Source organism: Eptatretus burgeri, chromosome 11 (assembly GCF_056783735.1).
Source record: "Eptatretus burgeri isolate ZD-2024b chromosome 11, Ebu_testis_v1, whole genome shotgun sequence".
In the NCBI taxonomy this organism is placed as follows: domain Eukaryota; kingdom Metazoa; phylum Chordata; class Myxini; order Myxiniformes; family Myxinidae; genus Eptatretus; species Eptatretus burgeri.
The window spans coordinates 100,476,950-100,492,424 of NC_140971.1; the positions used below are offsets into that span (position 1 = coordinate 100,476,950).

At 33.7% G+C, this 15,475-nt stretch overlaps 2 long non-coding RNA genes across 2 annotated transcripts; one reads left to right on the forward strand and one right to left on the reverse strand.

The window, feature by feature from the left end:
• Positions 1-359: 359 nt before the first annotated feature.
• LOC147017766 (uncharacterized) lies at positions 360-3,649 on the forward strand. The gene is made up of 3 exons (XR_015049626.1): positions 360-1,222; positions 1,320-1,513; positions 1,611-3,649. It is a non-coding gene; the product is annotated as an uncharacterized LOC147017766 (long non-coding RNA).
• Positions 3,650-13,236: 9,587 nt separating this feature from the next.
• On the reverse strand, positions 13,237-14,838 carry LOC147017767 (uncharacterized). The gene is made up of 3 exons (XR_015049760.1): positions 13,898-14,838; positions 13,607-13,800; positions 13,237-13,509 (listed from the first exon to the last, which is right to left on the reverse strand). It is a non-coding gene; the product is annotated as an uncharacterized LOC147017767 (long non-coding RNA).
• Between the last annotated feature and the right edge of the window lie 637 nt (positions 14,839-15,475).

Here is a 15,475-nt window from a genome sequence, read left to right on the forward strand (position 1 = left end):
TTTCCCAGAACATAGCCCTGCGTTCTAATGCAGACAAGGCAGAAGCCGTGGGCCAATTCTTTTCTAGTAGTGAGAATATCATAAAGGATGACGTTTTAGAGGCTCGTTTTCCCCAAATTGTAAGCCAAACCAGGGTGATCACCAACACAGTTCTGCCTTCAAACCCTTCACTCAATCTATCCCGAAAGAGGGGAAAGATGGCACTGTCCCATCTTCATATCGCCCGATCTCCCTTATCTCGGTTGTTTGTAAATTAATGGAGAAAATGGTGAATAACCGATTGGTCTTCTTCTTGGAAAAGAACAACCTATTGTATAAAGGCTAGAGCGGTTTTCGAAAGGGACGGTCCGTTATGAGTAGGGTAAGAATACTGATTCTGGCTCACTTTTCCCCATGTAAATGAATGGGGGATTTTCAGCGATTTATATTTTTTTTCCCTAAAAATAAATCCCCTTTTTATCCCAAGGTATATTTATTTGTCTCCCCTTTTAACTTGGAGGTTGAACCTCATTGAATTGAACACCTGGGGGTTGAACAGCTCACTCATTGAACCTATAAAGATTTGTTCATTCTCAAATTCCTTCAATAGTTTAATTTTCTTTGCACAATAATCCCCATCTAAAATATTGACAAACAAAACATTTGAATCTTTATATTTTTGAAGATACCCCATTTGTGCCATTACGAAATGATAAACTTCTCTTAATGCTCTTGTTTGACCACCTCCTGAGCCACAGGTTATTTTTTGTTAAGCCCCGCCCACTTTTGCTAAGCCCCGCCCACTTTTGCTAAGCTCCGCCCACTTTTCATAAGGTATTTTTTCTAACCCACGCCCACTTTTCCTAAGCTCCGCCCACTTTTCATAAGGTATTTTTCTAAGCCACGCCCACTTTTCCTAAGCTCCGCCTACTTTTGCTAAGCCCCGCCCACTCTTACATCATTTCCAGTTCATCTCTGACTCACAAAGAAATCACTAGAAAATTACAGGATGTTATGGTTTTGAAAAATTTCCCAATGAAGGCTTGCCTAGGCTTGCCCAGGGAATTTCCAAAGGAAACCACACCCACCAGTCTTTCTCTATAAAAGCTTCAAACCCAGGCTCCATTTTAAACATTTGTTCTTGCTGGCAATGGTGTTCTGTGTGCTTGTCTCGAACTGTCTGTCTTCTATGGAACTAAACCTTCAAGTTGATGAACTGGATTCAAACCTCTTATCTATTGAGGTAAGATTTTTTATTTTCCTATTTTCAAACTTTGATTGAAGCATACTCATTTAATAATTAAATAACTTAATTAATACATTATTATTTTCTCTCACAGGAAATTGTGTCTGAAATACGAAATGAAAATACTGCTTTTGCTACAACTTGGGGGAAATTGTTGGCTTGGTTGAAGACCTTATGAGCGACCAAGACCTTGAGTGGGATGACTTTGGTGTTCCTTGGAACTCTCTGTCTTGTATGGAACTAAACCTTCAAGTTGATGAACTGGATTCAAACCTCTTATCTATTGAGGTAAGATTTTTTATTTTCCTATTTTCAAACTTTGATTGAAGCATACTCATTTAATAATTAAATAACTTAATTAATACATTATTATTTTCTCTCACAGGAAATTGTGTCTGAAATACGAAATGAAAATACTGTTTTTGCTACAACTTGGGGCGAAATTGTTGGCTTGGTTGAAGACCTTATGAGCGACCAAGACCCACAGAACGAGTTCGTCCTTGATGACCCAACCAAAGAGTTATACCTTGGAGACCAGCAAAATCCTGAAAAAGAGTTTTACAGCAATAGTACTCATTGTGAGTTATCAAGACAATACCCACTGAACAAGTTATACCTTGATGAGCCAGAATACAAGTTTTACCTTGGAGACTCACAAATTTTGAAAAAAATCAAGAAATGAGTTCTGCCTTGATGGTTTAAATAACTACCTTGGAGACTCAGGAAAAGGGTTCTGCCAAGATGGTTCTAAATATGGGGCCTACCTTGGAGACTCACAAATTTTGAAAAAATCAAGAAATGAGTTCTGCCTTGATGGTTTAAATAACTACCTTGGAGACTCAGGAAAAGGGTTCTGCCAAGATGGTTCTAAATATGGGGCCTACCTTGGAGACTCACAAATTTTGAAAAAATCAGTAAATGAGTTCTGCCTTGATGGTTTAAATAACTACCTTGGAGACTCAGGAAAAGGGTTCTGCCAAGATGGTTCTAAATATGGGGCCTACCTTGGAGACTCACAAATTTTGAAAAAATCAGTAAATGAGTTCTGCCTTGATGGTTTAAATAACTACCTTGGAGACTCAGGAAAAGGGTTCTGCCAAGATGGTTCTAAATATGGGTCCTACCTTGGAGACTCACAAATTTTGAAAAAATCAGTAAATGAGTTATCCTTAAGAGACTTTGTAAGTTGGTTTTACTTTGAATACTTGAAATGTGGGTTCTGGATTGATAACTCACAATGTGATACATATCTTGGAAACTCAACGGGAATGTGGTTATACCTTGAAGACTTGGAAAGTTGGGTTTATGTTGGACACTTGAAACTTTTTTGGGGGCTTTTATTTATTTATTTATTTATTTATTATTATTATTATTTTATTTATTTATATTTTGGAGACTTTTGGAGTTGCTATCACTCTTTAGGATCTAAACCTATCGATGTAGTTCTTTGTCGGATGGTGCTTGATGGGAGCAAGATCAAGAAAGTTCTGGGAAGAAAGTGCAGGCTTACTCCCCCTTTTTACGTCATCAAACCTGAAAGCCTTAAAAGACAGAATTGGAAGAAGAGAAAAAAAACAAAAAATATACATTGTTCGTTCTGGGAAGAAAGTGCAGGCTTACTCCCCCTTTCTACGTCATCAAACCTGAAAGCTTTAAAAGACAGAATTGGAAGAAGAAAAAAAAAAAAACGTAAAAATATATATATATAGGTGGAAATCTCATTTTGAAAAAGACATTGTGTTGGGCGAGGATTGAGTTGGGGTTGAGATTTTGAATGTGAGGGTTGGGACACACACACATACACATCAACAAACAAAAGTTAAGCCTTGACTATTCAGTTGAGGATTCTGTGTTTGGGGTTCACAGATCTAAGAACGTCCCCCTTGACACACATTATATACTGTTATACACCTCGGACTTGGCCCTCGAGTGTCCACAACGGTGTATAGTAGGAGGGAGTGAAGCGCCAACCTATTGCTCCCATTGCACACACACACAAACAAAAGTTAAGCCTTGACTATTCAGTTGAGGATTCTGTGTTTGGGGTTCACAGATCTAAGAACGTCCCCCTTGACACACATTATATACTGTTATACACCTCGGACTTGACCCTCGAGTGTCCACAAAGGTGTATTATCTGCTTAGTTTTGTCTTTTGTAATTCCTGTGAAAAAAATGTATTGATTCAATGATAACCCAAGAAAGTGTAAGAAACTTGGATGAAAAGAATTTGTTTAAATCATGTTTTGGTAAAAGATATATTCATCCTACAGTCGAATGTGTCCTAGAATACTATAAAACAAAGGGTTTAGAAAAAACTGCCCAGGTCTGTCATGCAAATGTAGAATTGACCGACCAGATTGTTAAAGTAAATAATGAAACATGTACTCTCTACTCAATATTTGATATAGAGACCATGAAAATATCTTGGATTTTCTTTGCCTCACTCTCAATAATCTTTTTGATAATAATCATCATTTTGATATATCTAGTTAAAATAAGGAAGAACCCTACATTTGTTTTATAGATGCTCTAATTCAAACAGAGCAAAGACAACATAACATAATGTTATACCCTGGATAATTAAATCTCCCAATCGCCTCATTAACTCAAAACTTCTTAACAAAGTCAGGAGAAATAGTGTATACCAAAGAGTAAAAAGTGTGAACCAACAAATGGACAACATTTCAGATTAATTTTTTTCTTATCTATCCAAACTCTTGTGATTTATTTTTCCCATTCATTTGAAATAATCTAGATGAACACCTACTCAATGAAAAAGAAAGAATCCATATGAACACCTAGTCAATGAAAAAGAAAGAAAAGAATCCATATGAACACCTACTTATCTAATCAATGAACTGTTAATATTCTAATTGAACACCTACTCAATGAACAGAAAGAAAGAATCCATATGAACACCTAGTTAATGAAAAGAAAGAAAGAATCCATATGAACACCTACTTATCTAATCAATGAAAAGAAAGAAAGAATCCTAATTGAACACCTAATCAATGAACTGTTAATATATTCTAATTGAACACCTACTCATCAGGTCAATGAAAAAGAAAGAAAGAATCCTAATTGAACACCTACTCAATGAACTGTTAATATTCTAATTGAACACCTACTCAATGAACAGAAAGAAAGAATCCATATGAACACCTACCCAATGAAAAAGAAATATTCCAATTGAACACCTACCCAATGAAAAAGAAATATTCTAATTGAACATCTACTCAATGAACTGATAATATATTCTAATTGTACACCTACTTATCTACCCAATGAAAAAGAAATATTCTAATTGAACATCTACTCAATGAACTGATAATATATTCTAATTGTACACCTACTTATCTACTCAATGAAAAAGAAATATTCTAATCAATAAACTGTTAATATTCTAATTGAACACCAAGTCAATGAAAAAGAAAGAAAGAATCCTAATTGAACACCTACTCAATGAACAGCTAAAAATCCATATGAACACCTACCCAATGAAAAAGAAATATTCTAATTGAACACCTACTTATCTACTCAATGAAAAAGAAATATTCTAATCAATGAACTGTTAATATATTCTAATTGAACACCTACTCAATGAACAGAAAGAAAGAATCACAATTGAACATCTACTTATCTAATCAATGAACTGTTAATATTCTAATTGAACACCTACTCAATGAAAAAGAAAGAAAAGAATCCATATGAACACCTACTTATCTAATCAATGAACTGTTAATATATTCCAATTGAACACCTACTCAATGAACAGAAAGAAAAGAATCAAGATGAACACCTACTAATCAAGTCAATGAAAAAGAAAGAAAAGAATCCATATGAACACCTAGTTAATGAACAGCTAAAAATCAAGATGAACACCTAGTTAATGAACAGCTAAAAATCAAGATGAACACCTACCCAATGAAAAAGAAAGAATCCATATGAACACCTAGTTAATGTACAGAAAGAAAGAATCCATATGAACACCTAGTTAATGTACAGAAAGAAAGAATCCATATGAACATCTACCCAATGAAAAAGAAAGAAAGAATCCATATGAACACCTAGTTAATGAACTGTTAATATTCTAATTGAACACCTACTCAATGAAAAGAAAGAAAGAATCACAATTGAACATCTACTCATCTAATCAATGAAAAGAAAGAAAGAATCCTAATTGAACACCAAGTCAATGAAAAAGAAAGAAAGAATCCATATGAACACCTAGTTAATGAAAAAGAAATATTCTAATCAATGAACTGTTAATATTCTAATTGAACACCTACTCAATGAACAGAAAGAAAGAATCACAATTGAACATCTACTTATCTAATCAATGAACTGTTAATATTCCAATTGAACACCTAGTTAATGAACTGTTAATATATTCTAATTGAACACCTAGTTAATGTACAGAAAGAATCCATATGAACACCTACTCAATGAAAAAGAAATAATCTAATCAATGTACAGAAAGAAAGAATCCTAATTGAACATCTACTCATCTAATCAATGAAAAGAAAGAAAGAATCACAATTGAACATCTACTCATCTAATCAATGAAAATAAAGAAAGAATCCTAATTGAACACCTAATCAATGAACTGTTAATATATTCTAATTGAACACCAAGTCAATGAAAAAGAAAGAAAGAATCCATATGAACACCTAGTTAATGTACAGAAAGAAAGAATCCATATGAACACCTACCCAATGAAAAAGAAATATTCCAATCAATGAACTGTTAATATTCCAATTGAACACCTAGTTAATGAACTGTTAATATATTCTAATTGAACACCTACTTATCTACTCAATGAAAAAGAAATATTCTAATCAATGAACTGTTAATATATTCTAATTGAACACCTACTCAATGAACAGAAAGAAAAGAATCCTAATTGAACACCTACTCAATGAACTGTTAATATATTCTAATTGAACACCTACTCAATGAACTGTTAATATTCTAATTGAACACCTAGTTAATGAACAGCTAAAAATCAAGATGAACACCTAGTTAATGTACAGAAAGAAAGAATCCATATGAACACCTACCCAATGAAAAAAGAAAAAATCTAACCAAGATGAACACCTAGTTAATGTACAGAAAGAATCCATATGAACACCTACCCAATGAAAAAGAAATAATCTAATCAATGTACAGAAAGAAAGAATCAAGATGAACACCAAGTCAATGAAAAAGAAAGAAAAGAATCAAGATGAACACCTACTAATCAAGTCAATGAAAAAGAAAGAAAGAATCCATATGAACACCTACCCAATGAAAAAAGAAAAAATCTAACCAAGATGAACACCTAGTTAATGTACAGAAAAAATCCATATGAACACCTACCCAATGAAAAATAAATAATCTAATCAATGTACAGAAAGAAAGAATCCATATGAACAGCTAAAAATCAAGTCAATGAAAAAGAAAGAAAAGAATCAAGATGAACACCTAGTTAATGTACAGAAAGAAAGAATCCATATGAACACCTACTCAATGAACAGCTAAAAATCAAGATGAACACCTAGTCAATGAACAGCTAAAAATCAAGATGAACACCTACTCAATGAACAGCTAAAAATCAAGTCAATGAAAAAGAAAGAAAAGAATCAAGATGAACACCTACTCAATGAACAGCTAAAAATCAAGTCAATGAAAAAGAAAGAAAAGAATCAAGATGAACACCTAGTCAATGAACAGCTAAAAATCAAGATGAACACCTACTCAATGAACAGCTAAAAATCAAGTCAATGAAAAAGAAAGAAAAGAATCAAGATGAACACCTACTCAATGAAAAGAAAGAACCCAATGAATACCTTTCTTTTCCCTCATATCTATTTACTTTTTCTTGTTAAAAAAGCTTTTTTTCCTAAATAATTCACGTTTTTATCAAGAAAATATAAGCTAAAAATAAAAAGTGAATTCACCAATTTTTTAATTAAAACCAAAAAATTGGTGAATTCACTTTTTATTTTTAGCTTATATTTTCTTGATAAAAACGTGAATTATTTAGGAAAAAAAGCTTTTTAACAAGAAAAAGTAAATAGATATGAGGGAAAAGAAAGGTATTCATTGGGTTCTTTCTTTTCATTGAGTAGGTGTTCATCTTGATTCTTTTCTTTCTTTTTCATTGACTTGATTTTTAGCTGTTCATTGAGTAGGTGTTCATCTTGATTTTTAGCTGTTCATTGACTAGGTGTTCATCTTGATTCTTTTCTTTCTTTTTCATTGACTTGATTTTTAGCTGTTCATTGAGTAGGTGTTCATCTTGATTCTTTTCTTTCTTTTTCATTGACTTGATTTTTAGCTGTTCATTGAGTAGGTGTTCATCTTGATTTTTAGCTGTTCATTGACTAGGTGTTCATCTTGATTCTTTTCTTTCTTTTTCATTGACTTGATTTTTAGCTGTTCATTGAGTAGGTGTTTATCTTGATTCTTTTTCTTTCTTTTTCATTGACTTGATTTTTAGCTGTTCATTGAGTAGGTGTTCATCTTGATTTTTAGCTGTTCATTGAGTAGGTGTTCATCTTGATTTTTAGCTGTTCATTGAGTAGGTGTTCATATGGATTCTTTCTTTCTGTACATTAACTAGGTGTTCATCTTGATTCTTTTCTTTCTTTTTCATTGACTTGATTTTTAGCTGTTCATATGGATTCTTTCTTTCTGTACATTGATTAGATTATTTCTTTTTCATTGGGTAGGTGTTCATATGGATTCTTTCTGTACATTAACTAGGTGTTCATCTTGGTTAGATTTTTTCTTTTTTCATTGGGTAGGTGTTCATATGGATTCTTTCTTTCTTTTTCATTGACTTGATTAGTAGGTGTTCATCTTGATTCTTTTCTTTCTTTTTCATTGACTTGGTGTTCATCTTGATTCTTTCTTTCTGTACATTGATTAGATTATTTCTTTTTCATTGGGTAGGTGTTCATATGGATTCTTTCTGTACATTAACTAGGTGTTCATCTTGGTTAGATTTCTTCTTTTTCATTGGGTAGGTGTTCATATGGATTCTTTCTTTCTGTACATTAACTAGGTGTTCATCTTGATTTTTAGCTGTTCATTAACTAGGTGTTCAATTAGAATATTAACAGTTCATTGAGTAGGTGTTCAATTAGAATATATTAACAGTTCATTGAGTAGGTGTTCAATTAGGATTCTTTTCTTTCTGTTCATTGAGTAGGTGTTCAATTAGAATATATTAACAGTTCATTGATTAGAATATTTCTTTTTCATTGAGTAGATAAGTAGGTGTTCAATTAGAATATATTAACAGTTCATTAACTAGGTGTTCAATTGGAATATTAACAGTTCATTGATTGGAATATTTCTTTTTCATTGGGTAGGTGTTCATATGGATTCTTTCTTTCTGTACATTAACTAGGTGTTCATATGGATTCTTTCTTTCTTTTTCATTGACTTGGTGTTCAATTAGAATATATTAACAGTTCATTGATTAGGTGTTCAATTAGGATTCTTTCTTTCTTTTCATTGATTAGATGAGTAGATGTTCAATTGTGATTCTTTCTTTCTTTTCATTGATTAGATGAGTAGATGTTCAATTAGGATTCTTTCTTTCTGTACATTGATTAGATTATTTCTTTTTCATTGAGTAGGTGTTCATATGGATTCTTTCTGTACATTAACTAGGTGTTCAATTAGAATATATTAACAGTTCATTAACTAGGTGTTCAATTGGAATATTAACAGTTCATTGATTAGATAAGTAGATGTTCAATTGTGATTCTTTCTTTCTGTTCATTGAGTAGGTGTTCAATTAGAATATTAACAGTTCATTGATTACAATATTTCTTTTTCATTAACTAGGTGTTCATATGGATTCTTTCTTTCTTTTTCATTGACTTGGTGTTCAATTAGGATTCTTTCTTTCTTTTCATTGATTAGATGAGTAGATGTTCAATTGTGATTCTTTCTTTCTTTTCATTGAGTAGGTGTTCAATTAGAATATTAACAGTTCATTAACTAGGTGTTCATATGGATTCTTTCTTTCTTTTTCATTGGGTAGATGTTCATATGGATTCTTTCTTTCTGTACATTAACTAGGTGTTCATATGGATTCTTTCTTTCTGTACATTAACTAGGTGTTCATATGGATTCTTTCTTTCTGTTCATTGAGTAGGTGTTCAATTAGAATATTAACAGTTCATTGATTAGAATATTTCTTTTTCATTAACTAGGTGTTCATATGGATTCTTTCTTTCTTTTTCATTGACTTGGTGTTCAATTAGGATTCTTTCTTTCTTTTCATTGATTAGATGAGTAGATGTTCAATTGTGATTCTTTCTTTCTTTTCATTGAGTAGGTGTTCAATTAGAATATTAACAGTTCATTAACTAGGTGTTCATATGGATTCTTTCTTTCTTTTTCATTGGGTAGATGTTCATATGGATTCTTTCTTTCTGTACATTAACTAGGTGTTCATATGGATTCTTTCTTTCTGTACATTAACTAGGTGTTCATATGGATTCTTTCTTTTTCATTGGGTAGGTGTTCATCTTGATTTTTAGCTGTTCATTAACTAGGTGTTCATCTTGATTTTTAGCTGTTCATTAACTAGGTGTTCATATGGATTCTTTTCTTTCTTTTTCATTGACTTGATTAGTAGGTGTTCATCTTGATTCTTTTCTTTCTGTTCATTGAGTAGGTGTTCAATTGGAATATATTAACAGTTCATTGATTAGATAAGTAGGTGTTCATATGGATTCTTTTCTTTCTTTTTCATTGAGTAGGTGTTCAATTAGAATATTAACAGTTCATTGATTAGATAAGTAGATGTTCAATTGTGATTCTTTCTTTCTGTTCATTGAGTAGGTGTTCAATTAGAATATATTAACAGTTCATTGATTAGAATATTTCTTTTTCATTGAGTAGATAAGTAGGTGTTCAATTAGAATATTTCTTTTTCATTGGGTAGGTGTTCATATGGATTTTTAGCTGTTCATTGAGTAGGTGTTCAATTAGGATTCTTTCTTTCTTTTTCATTGACTTGGTGTTCAATTAGAATATTAACAGTTTATTGATTAGAATATTTCTTTTTCATTGAGTAGATAAGTAGGTGTACAATTAGAATATATTATCAGTTCATTGAGTAGATGTTCAATTAGAATATTTCTTTTTCATTGGGTAGATAAGTAGGTGTACAATTAGAATATATTATCAGTTCATTGAGTAGATGTTCAATTAGAATATTTCTTTTTCATTGGGTAGGTGTTCAATTGGAATATTTCTTTTTCATTGGGTAGGTGTTCATATGGATTCTTTCTTTCTGTTCATTGAGTAGGTGTTCAATTAGAATATTAACAGTTCATTGAGTAGGTGTTCAATTAGGATTCTTTCTTTCTTTTTCATTGACTTGATGAGTAGGTGTTCAATTAGAATATATTAACAGTTCATTGATTAGGTGTTCAATTAGGATTCTTTCTTTCTTTTCATTGATTAGATAAGTAGGTGTTCATATGGATTCTTTCTTTCTTTTCATTAACTAGGTGTTCATATGGATTCTTTCTTTCTGTTCATTGAGTAGGTGTTCAATTAGAATATTAACAGTTCATTGATTAGATAAGTAGGTGTTCATATGGATTCTTTTCTTTCTTTTTCATTGACTAGGTGTTCATATGGATTCTTTCTTTTTTCATTGAGTAGGTGTTCATCTAGATTATTTCAAATGAATGGGAAAAATAAATCACAAGAGTTTGGATAGATAAGAAAAAAATTAATCTGAAATGTTGTCCATTTGTTGGTTCACACTTTTTACTCTTTGGTATACACTATTTCTCCTGACTTTGTTAAGAAGTTTTGAGTTAATGAGGCGATTGGGAGATTTAATTATCCAGGGTATAACATTATGTTATGTTGTCTTTGCTCTGTTTGAATTAGAGCATCTATAAAACAAATGTAGGGTTCTTCCTTATTTTAACTAGATATATCAAAATGATGATTATTATCAAAAAGATTATTGAGAGTGAGGCAAAGAAAATCCAAGATATTTTCATGGTCTCTATATCAAATATTGAGTAGAGAGTACATGTTTCATTATTTACTTTAACAATCTGGTCGGTCAATTCTACATTTGCATGACAGACCTGGGCAGTTTTCTAAACCCTTTGTTTTATAGTATTCTAGGACACATTCGACTGTAGGATGAATATATCTTTTACCAAAACATGATTTAAACAAATTCTTTTCATCCAAGTTTCTTACACTTTCTTGGGTTATCATTGAATCAATACATTTTTTTCACAGGAATTACAAAAGACAAAACTAAGCAGATAATACACCTTTGTGGACACTCGAGGGTCAAGTCCGAGGTGTATAACAGTATATAATGTGTGTCAAGGGGGACGTTCTTAGATCTGTGAACCCCAAACACAGAATCCTCAACTGAATAGTCAAGGCTTAACTTTTGTTTGTGTGTGTGTGCAATGGGAGCAATAGGTTGGCGCTTCACTCCCTCCTACTATACACCGTTGTGGACACTCGAGGGCCAAGTCCGAGGTGTATAACAGTATATAATGTGTGTCAAGGGGAAGTTCTTAGATCTGTGAACCCCAAACACAGAATCCTCAACTGAATAGTCAAGGCTTAACTTTTGTTTGTTGATGTGTATGTGTGTGTGTCCCAACCCTCACATTCAAAATCTCAACCCCAACTCAATCCTCGCCCAACACAATGTCTTTTTCAAAATGAGATTTCCACCTATATATATATATTTTTACGTTTTTTTTTCTTCTTCCAATTCTGTCTTTTAAGGCTTTCAGGTTTGATGACGTAGAAAGGGGGAGTAAGCCTGCACTTTCTTCCCAGAACGAACAATGTATATTTTTTGTTTTTTTCTCTTCTTCCAATTCTGTCTTTTAAGGCTTTCAGGTTTGATGACGTAAAAAGGGGGAGTAAGCCTGCACTTTCTTCCCAGAACTTTCTTGATCTTGCTCCCATCAAGCACCATCCGACAAAGAACTACATCGATAGGTTTAGATCCTAAAGAGTGATAGCAACTCCAAAAGTCTCCAAAATATAAATAAATAAAATAATAATAATAATAAATAAATAAATAAATAAATAAAAGCCCCAAAAAAGTTTCAAGTGTCCAACATAAACCCAACTTTCCAAGTCTTCAAGGTATAACCACATTCCCGTTGAGTTTCCAAGATATGTATCACATTGTGAGTTATCAATCCAGAACCCACATTTCAAGTATTCAAAGTAAAACCAACTTACAAAGTCTCTTAAGGATAACTCATTTACTGATTTTTTCAAAATTTGTGAGTCTCCAAGGTAGGACCCATATTTAGAACCATCTTGGCAGAACCCTTTTCCTGAGTCTCCAAGGTAGTTATTTAAACCATCAAGGCAGAACTCATTTACTGATTTTTTCAAAATTTGTGAGTCTCCAAGGTAGGCCCCATATTTAGAACCATCTTGGCAGAACCCTTTTCCTGAGTCTCCAAGGTAGTTATTTAAACCATCAAGGCAGAACTCATTTACTGATTTTTTCAAAATTTGTGAGTCTCCAAGGTAGGACCCATATTTAGAACCATCTTGGCAGAACCCTTTTCCTGAGTCTCCAAGGTAGTTATTTAAACCATCAAGGCAGAACTCATTTACTGATTTTTCAAAATTTGTGACTCTCCAGGGTAGGCCCCATATTTAGAACCATCTTGGCAGAACCCTTTTCCTGAGTCTCCAAGGTAGTTATTTAAACCATCAAGGCAGAACTCATTTACTGATTTTTCAAAATTTGTGAGTCTCCAAGGTAGGCCCCATATTTAGAACCATCTTGGCAGAACCCTTTTCCTGAGTCTCCAAGGTAGTTATTTAAACCATCAAGGCAGAACTCATTTCTTGATTTTTTCAAAATTTGTGAGTCTCCAAGGTAGGCCCCATATTTAGAACCATCTTGGCAGAACCCTTTTCCTGAGTCTCCAAGGTAGTTATTTAAACCATCAAGGCAGAACTCATTTCTTGATTTTTCAAAATTTGTGAGTCTCCAAGGTAAAACTTGTATTCTGGCTCATCAAGGTATAACTTGTTCAGTGGGTATTGTCTTGATAACTCACAATGAGTACTATTGCTGTAAAACTCTTTTTCAGGATTTTGCTGGTCTCCAAGGTATAACTCTTTGGTTGGGTCATCAAGGACGAACTCGTTCTGTGGGTCTTGGTCGCTCATAAGGTCTTCAACCAAGCCAACAATTTCGCCCCAAGTTGTAGCAAAAACAGTATTTTCATTTCGTATTTCAGACACAATTTCCTGTGAGAGAAAATAATAATGTATTAATTAAGTTATTTAATTATTAAATGAGTATGCTTCAATCAAAGTTTGAAAATAGGAAAATAAAAAATCTTACCTCAATAGATAAGAGGTTTGAATCCAGTTCATCAACTTGAAGGTTTAGTTCCATACAAGACAGAGAGTTCCAAGGAACACCAAAGTCATCCCACTCAAGGTCTTGGTCGCTCATAAGGTCTTCAACCAAGCCAACAATTTCCCCCAAGTTGTAGCAAAAGCAGTATTTTCATTTCGTATTTCAGACACAATTTCCTGTGAGAGAAAATAATAATGTATTAATTAAGTTATTTAATTATTAAATGAGTATGCTTCAATCAAAGTTTGAAAATAGGAAAATAAAAAATCTTACCTCAATAGATAAGAGGTTTGAATCCAGTTCATCAACTTGAAGGTTTAGTTCCATAGAAGACAGACAGTTCGAGACAAGCACACAGAACACCATTGCCAGCAAGAACAAATGTTTAAAATGGAGCCTGGGTTTGAAGCTTTTATAGAGAAAGACTGGTGGGTGTGGTTTCCTTTGGAAATTCCCTGGGCAAGCCTAGGCAAGCCTTCATTGGGAAATTTTTCAAAACCATAACATCCTGTAATTTTCTAGTGATTTCTTTGTGAGTCAGAGATGAACTGGAAATGATGTAAGAGTGGGCGGGGCTTAGCAAAAGTAGGCGGAGCTTAGGAAAAGTGGGCGTGGCTTAGAAAAATACCTTATGAAAAGTGGGCGGAGCTTAGCAAAAGTGGGCGGAGCTTAGGAAAAGTGGGCGTGGCTTAGAAAAAATACCTCATGAAAAGTGGGCGGAGCTTAGGAAAAGTGGGCGTGGGTTAGAAAAAATACCTTATGAAAAGTGGGCGGAGCTTAGCAAAAGTGGGCGGGGCTTAGCAAAAGTGGGCGGGGCTTAACAAAAAATAACCTGTGGCTCAGGAGGTGGTCAAACAAGAGCATTAAGAGAAGTTTATCATTTCGTAATGGCACAAATGGGGGTATCTTAAAAAATATAAAGATTCAAATGTTTTGTTTGTCAATATTTTAGATGGGGATTATTGTGCAAAGAAAATTAAACTATTGAAGGAATTTGAGAATGAACAAATCTTTATAGGTTCAATGAGTGAGCTGTTCAACCCCCAGGTGTTCAATTCAATGAGGTTCAACCTCCAAGTTAAAAGGGGAGACAAATAAATATACCTTGGGATAAAAAGGGGATTTATTTTTAGGGAAAAAAAATATAAATCGCTGAAAATCCCCCATTCATTTACATGGGGAAAAGTGAGCCAGAATCAGTATTCTTACCCTACTGTTATGGATCACATTTCCGCGCTGGCAAATGATGCAAGGAAATCCCTCGGTAATCAGGAGTCTCTTCTGGGAGTGTTCCTCGATATCCAAAAGGCATACGATCCAGTCTGGAAAAATGGCCTCCTCTATAAACTGAGTAATCTCGGGGTCAATGGCAGAATGCACGATTGGCTTGGTGGCTTTTTATCTGATAGAACATTTCAGGTGAGGGTTGGCCTGAGCCTCTCCTCTTCGTTTCATTCTGAAAGGGCATTCCCCAGGGAAGCTGCTTCAGCCCAACACTCTTTAGTATTATGATAAATGATGTTGCCTCCATCCGCAAGCTCCATCCAAGTTATTCCTGTTTGTTGACGACATTGCGATGTGGATTCGGTGTAAAAATCTTGCTACTTCGAGTAAAAAACTCCAGGGCGATATCCGGCTCGTGGAGGAATGGGCCGAAGACTGGGGTTTTAAGCTATCAGCTGACAAGTCCAAGTTTATCATGTTTTTTGGAAGGAGGAAACGGATGAGATAGCAATGGTAATTAATGGCACTTGCATCCATCCATCTCGAGTGGTGTCTTTCTTCGGAGTCACCTTCGATAAGGGACTCACCTGGACCCCGCAGGTGAAGGAGCTGATAGGTAAATGTGCC